Source organism: Micropterus salmoides, unplaced genomic scaffold, assembly GCF_014851395.1.
Source record: "Micropterus salmoides isolate LMB-PRFRI ecotype aquatic unplaced genomic scaffold, ASM1485139v1 Ms_hic_scaffold_579, whole genome shotgun sequence".
In the NCBI taxonomy this organism is placed as follows: Eukaryota; Metazoa; Chordata; class Actinopteri; order Centrarchiformes; family Centrarchidae; genus Micropterus; species Micropterus salmoides.
The window spans coordinates 15127-22689 of NW_024044325.1; positions in this window are offsets into that span (position 1 = coordinate 15127).

Here is a 7563-nt window from a genome sequence, read left to right on the forward strand (position 1 = left end):
CAGACAGGTAACCACAGACAGACAGGTAACCACAGACAGACAGGTAACCACAGACAGGTAACTGCAGACAGGTAACTACAGACAGACAGGTAACTGCAGACAGGTAGCCACAGACAGACTGGTAACCACAGACTGGTAACCACAGACAGACAGGTAATCACAGACAGGGAACTACAGACAGGTAACTACAGACAGACAGGTAACCACAGGCTGGTAACCACAGACAGACAGGTAATCACAGACAGGGAACTACAGACAGACAGGTAACTGCAGACAGGTACCCACAGAAAGACTGGTAAACACAGACAGGGAACTACAGACAGACAGGTAACTGCAGACAGGTAGCCACAGACAGACTGGTAACCACAGACAGGTACCCACAGAAAGACTGGTAAACACAGACAGGGAACTACAGACAGACAGGTAACTGCAGACAGGTAGCCACAGACTGGTAACCACAGACTGGTAACCACAGACAGACAGGTAACCACAGACTGGTAACCACAGACTGGTAACCACAGACAGACAGGTAACCACAGACAGACAGGTAACCACAGACTGGTAACCACAGACAGACAGGTAACCACAGACAGACAGGTAACCACAGACTGGTAACCACAGACTGGTAACCACAGACAGACAGGTAACTGCAGACAGGTAACCACAGACTGGTAACCACAGACAGACAGGTAACCACAGACAGGTAAGTGCAGACAGGTAACCACAGACAGGTAAGTGTAGACTGGTAACCACAGACAGGTAAGTGCAGACAGGTAACCAAAGACTGGTAACCATAGACAGGTAACCACAGACTGGTAACCACAGACAGACAGGTAACTGCAGAAGGGTAACCACAGACTGGTAACCACAGACAGTTAACCACAGACTGGTAACCACAGACAGACAGGTAACTGCAGACTGGTAACCACAGACTGGTAACCACAGACAGACAGGTAATCACAGACATACTGGTAACCACAGACAGGTAACCACAGACAGGTAAGTGCAGACTGGTAACCACAGACTGGTAAGTGCAGACAGGTAACCAAAGACTGGTAACCATAGACAGGTAACCACAGACTGGTAACCACAGACAGACAGGTAACTGCAGACAGGTAACCACAGACTGGTAACCACAGACAGACAGGTAACCACAGACAGGTAAGTGCAGACAGGTAACCACAGACTGGTAACCACAGACAGTTAACCACAGACTGGTAACCACAGACTGGTAACCAGAGACAGACAGGTAACCACAGACTGGTAACCAGAGACAGACAGGTAACCACAGACTGGTAACCACAGACTGGTAACCACAGACAGACAGGTAATCTCAGACAGACAGGTAACCACAGACAGGTAACCACAGACAGGTAACCACAGACTGGTAACCACAGACAGGTTAGTGCAGACAGGTAACCACAGACCGACAGGTAACCACAGACTGTTAACCACAGACCGACAGGTAACCACAGACTGGTAACCACAGACAGGTAAGTGCAGACTGGTAACCACAGACTGGTTACCACAGACAGACAGGTAACCACAGACTGGTTACCACAGACAGACAGGTAACCACAGACCGGTAACCAGAGACAGACCGGTAACCACAGACTGGTAACCACAGTCAGAACGGTAACCACAGACTGGTAACCACAGACAGACAGGTAATCACAGACTGGTAACCACAGACAGACAGGTAACCACAGACAGACAGGTAACCACAGACTGGTAACCACAGACAGACAGGTAATCACAGACTGGTAACCACAGACTGGTAACCACAGACTGGTAACCACAGACAGACAGGTAATCACAGACTGGTAACCACAGACTGGTAACCATAGACAGACAGGTAACCACAGACTGGTAACCACAGACAGACAGGTATTCACAGACTGGTAACCACAGACTGGTAACCACAGACAGACAGGTAACCACAGACAGGACAGGGCCGTGGTGGCCAACCCCAAAAACTAAAAAACATTAGCTTTTGAGGATTAGTGCTCAAAAATAATGAGAGCTGGGTTTAGGTAACACTGTGCTAGAACAGGGGAGGGTTTTATATATATATATATAGATTCTGGTCCGTCTGCTAGGCCGCCTTCTGCTGTAGATAGTACAGCTAAAGGAACCTGTACTGAAGGTCTCTGTATCAGCACCAGAAAAGCTTTCTTGAATATAGAAAAAAGAAGTTACTGTGTTGCGTCTCCTTGTCTCCTCAGCATCAAGACTCCTCCAAGACTGATGCTGTTAAATTGCTGGGACATTTATATGGGGACACAAGCTGCCTATCAAAATTGAGGGCACATCCCAATTCAGAAGGCCTGCCCACATGTTGTGGAGACGTTCTGGCAAGGATGTTAAGCAAAGCCACACATTAGGACGGTTTGAAAAGGATGTAAAGCCTTGTTATATGTTATGAAGACTTTTGACAAGAATGTTGTAAAGCATGGAAACATTTCATTATGTTTTGCAAAGGTCACATTAATATTATTTTGAAAACACTTGTTCTTTTCTGAACTTACGCGCTACTTATGAACACTTTGCAGATTTTGAGATGTTCAACTGTTTTTGTGTATTGCAAATGTCCTCTTTGGTTTATTTCAACTATTTGGTTTGGAGAAACTGAAAATCGTGAGAAATGCCTACAACGACCCAACGCCCATCCTGCAAACAGTCCCAACCTTATAAAGAGTACATAGCACATCTTGTCATTTTAAATGTTAAGACATGTTTAAAAAACTGTGTTTTACTACTGGCTTTAACCTTTCCTGGGAATTTGTTTTACACACCCTTCATGTGCCTAAAAAATCGTAATGTTTAAAGGGCTCGGTCAATAAAGCTGCCACATTACTGTAGTGGAGTAAACAGTACAAATTTCTTCTGTAACATGTAGTGAAGGAGAAATAGGCATGAAAATTACAGGTGCCTCAAATGTGTACCCAGGTAGAGTACTTTATTAAATGTACTTATTCATCAGGCTTCTGCAGCCCTTTAAAGCCCCTTGACACAGTGTCATGTTAAGGACACTGATGGAATAAAGTGAGCAAAATTTAGCCAAATCAGGAAACCAACCCATGAAAGCCCTTGGAAATGCTGGTGTCATAAAGAACACGAAGAAAGGAAGCAATACATTTTATACAAACAAACCATTTATTAAAATATATATACAAAGATACAATAAAATGTAAAACATTATAAACAAATATATAGGAGGACACAATCTTACACTAGCCAGGAGAAATCTGGTAGGCTGTTGACCTCCCACTCAAGGTTAGTGGTGAACAGCTGCAAGGAAGAAAGAGAGGTTTAGAGAAGTTGACCCCCATACTGTGAGATGCTAGAATTCTGCTGTGCACCTGTGCTCACCACTTCCTGGGCATCCTGAGATGAATCCTCAGCTAACCAGATGCTGCAGGCCTCACTCAGGTTTGGTGCCAGTGGAGACGTCCCAGGCTCTGCTGCCTCCACTGAGCTGCCGCTGTCCTGTGAGGGACAGCCAACAGACGGTGGTGACCCGGGAACACGAGGCTGTGGTGGAGGTGGTGGTGGTGAGGATCCACCTGCTGTTGAGGCAGCTTCACCACACAGAGGAGGACCTGCCTCCTCTTTCTCCAGACCATCGGTTGCCAGGCCTTTTCGATGGAAGCATCTCTTTTCTTCCCAGCTTCTGAAAGACACAGAAAAACCTGGAAAATGTGTTTACACATATGTATCTTTTCACCACAGTGCACAAGGGCACAGATCCGGATGGCTACTGAGACATTACCCTTACAAAGCTGGAACCCTGTTGCTCAGTCAGTACGGACAAGCTTACACTGAGCTTGTAAAGCTGACAGTAATGGTAATAAGAGAATGAGCTTTTATGCCAGGTAGACATACACACAAAAAAATCTAAAATAATGGCAACAATAACAGCATATTAGTGCTACTGCTTGAATGAGGAGCGGATCTTCTCTGGTGAGAGAAGCTTCTCTCTTAAAGTATTCAGTAATAGGTTGGCCAACAGTCTGACAGAAAAGATTCAAACTCACTATGCAAGTTGTCCACTCCCTGCCCAGTGGACATCAGGGACTGCTGGATCACTTCAACTTCTTTTCTTTTCTTTTTTATTTGATTGAGTCTTGAGGAAATGGCGGACACCTCTTTACCTTTACCAGAGGAAGACCATTGGCTGAAATAATTCCAGTCACATCCACATCAAATAAACGACCAGGAGAAAAGACCCTGTGTGTGTGTTTTGTAATTTCTTATGTTCCTCCCTACTCAAGTGTTTTTTTCTTTTTTTCAGAAAATACTTCTGTACTCTCACTCAAGCAGATATTTTCATGACTTGTTTTAGCAAAGTAACAGTATACGTGACCACTTCCAGACTAAAGTTAAAGTTTAAATGAATCTTTATTTGGATATAGTGGGCCTCATCGTCTTCCCTGGCACTTCACCGCTCCCCTCCGGCACGCGCCGGACACCGCGCACCAGCGTAGGGTTCCAAAACATTAAACATGTGCACAAGCGCACGTTATGCAAAACGTGCGGCGGACTGAGGTTAATTCCTCACCATACATGCTCAACGCAGCATGAAGTAAGTACTATGCAATCCATATGTTAAAATGGCTTACTAAGCGACCGGCGGCAGACTAGCGGGAGCTAACGGTAACCACAGCTGTGCGGCTGTCCATTTTTATTAAAGTGGGCCTCATGGAAACGCACTCACCAGTTCTCCAACCTTGTAAACACAGCTTCAAAAGTTCTTCTCTCCTTTACGGCGACAACTTGGCGAAAGGTGACGTAGGCGGGGAATCCTCTCGGCTACGTTACGTTCAGTGTCAACAGTGGAACACGTGACAGTCAAGATCAACGCTAAAATAATTATTTTTGTTCGTAAAGTCAACTGTCTGTCTTTTGGAAACACCATGATGACCGTGTTGTGTATAACGGCGTGTAATGTGAATCATGATCTATTACAATTTATTAAATTTCATTAATTTCATCAGTGGTCACATCTCAGTGGGCGTGTCAGATCTCTCTGCAGCTGGGTCTTTCCAGGAATGAGTTGAATTTATGTCCCAGCGCCTTTTCAGGAGTGAAATGAAATCAGATAGTAAAATGTACATTTCCATGTTAACAGTGAAATTAATTACAATGTTACTTTAGATAATTATCTGGTAATTACTCTCAGGCATCTTGTGCTGATGTCATTTCAGCATTAGCCTATATGCTGCGTTCAAGGCCACTGGGAACTCCCAACTAGAAAAACTATCCTGATATGCCACCTGAAGTCGGATTTCCTACTTGTAAACTCGGGGAAAAATATGCACCCAGACTTCATGAGTAGCAGCCAAATTATGTCACTCCCATGGTAGCACACATTTTAAATGGTAAACAACAACCTAAAAGGCAACATAAATCGCATTTGCATGTAAGTAATTAAAAGTATAAATACTATCATATAGTAAAATGTTAAGAAACTGCAGCTCAGAAAATAGAACTTGAGTTGTGATGGAAATGTGGAAATTAGTACAAGTCTGGACTAATGCAAGGTGAAAAGAAGAAAAGGCCGTGGGGCAGACGGCATCATGGATGCACGTCTCAGTAAACAACATATATTGCTAGACACATATAGGAGAAATATTTTACCTTTGAAAATGTATTGGAAGAAAGCTGGGGAGCCAAGGGGCCTCATGCAGCTGATAACATTACATATCTCTAATTCAAAGGGGCAATGCTTGAGTTTGTCTGATGCTGGATCATTGGCCAGTACGAGCACAGCCAGAGATGTACAGTACAGCCAGCATCCGATACAAGCAGCTCAGACCCTAATGGAACAGCGGCTGCTCCACCAAATGACCCGGCAGATTGCCCCCCCCCAAGTCTTAACAGACTTTATGAGGACTGAGTTGGTCCATTCAAACCAGCACTGCATTTACTAGAAGAGGTTTCTATTCAGGCTTGTTAAAGGGGGAAGGTTGCAGTGAGAGCATTGTGGAGTCACGTGTGGCTGTGCAGAAGACCGGACCTGCTTTCGCACTGTGAGTCGCAGCCAGTTTGTGACCGAGCTGAGACGTAGCTCTGTGTGGGACTGTGAGCTGCCCTTTGTCAGTGGTGCTGAAGATAACATCTGTGTGGATTTGTGGTGAGATTTCTGCCTGATCACAAGCGTTTTCAGTTAGTTTCAGAGTCTACCTCGTTGTCTCATCCTTAACTTGCAGTCCCAAACTGAAGGGGGTACTACCACAACAGCAGAGCTATGACGCCGGGCAATCCTCCACACACTACGGGAAATATCCACCTGTCTCTTGCGGCTGTATTTAGAAAGATAGGTTGCTTTTAATCAGATCTGTAAATTTGAATGTGTAGTACGTTTACATTTGATACTTAAGTACTTTTAAAACCAGGTACTTCTCTTGTATTATACTGGATGACTTTTACTTGAGTGACATTTTTCGTGTGGTGCCTGTACTTTTAATTAAGTATTAAAATAGAGTACTTCTTCCACCACTGATGATTACTGACGAGTTAGCATTAACAAATCACAGACTTACCACCATGTTTTCTTGCACAGTGATTTGCAACAACCCACAAAAATGAAACTGCTGTAACTCTGAAATGACGATGAATACAGTAACGTTAGCCCTGATCAACCCTTAACCACAGAGGTGAAATATCAGAAAACAGTTATATTAGGTAAAACAGTTGGGTCTTTGAGTCTCAACTAACTACTGTTGAAATGTTACAAATACTATTATAACACTACTATAAAGAATCTGTGGGCAGATATTAGCCAAATAAAGTGTAACCTACACGTATATTTTTGATAATATAACGTTATTATTTTTATTTAAGGTTGAAATGTCATTTCTCCTAGTTCCTCCTCCAGGTTGTGGATGGAGCCTCTGCGGTGGACAGATGTAGATTTAGCCAGAGCCAGGATGGCACTGTGTCGACCCAACAGTTCACCAGACCCTCAGCCTGGGGAAGCATTCTCTACCGCTAGGTTAAGTTTCCTTTTGTGTGACTGGGACCAGGAACTACAGCTTTCTGTCTTCCTACCTCCAGCTGAACCTGATGCCAAATGTTACGTGTAAAACTTGATTTACAAAATGTGTACAAATATTTTTATATGGACAAAAGTAAAAGGTACAATATTTCCCTCAGATGTGGTGGAGTAGATGTCCTTTTCTTTAGCAAGAAAACACAATAACTAGTGTTATGTTCTAAGGTCATTATCTCCATCTAGTGACCAAAAGTGTATTCTGCTGCATATGATCCAGGTTGAATTAAATTCTGCTTGACATTTTGTCAATAAGGCCACAATTAATAATAAGCAATAGATTTGAATTCAATCATATTTAACATTTATTAAATTGAACACACACAAGTTGAACATATCTGAACTGTCACACTACCATGAAATAAGTATAAAATATAGATATTAACACGAAACATGAAAATATACCCCCAAAAAACTAAAAAAAATACACAGCAAACACACCACCTTCAATAAATGTTCCCTACACAGATCAAAAATTCTCTCTACTTGCAATTTGTGGACTAGGGAAC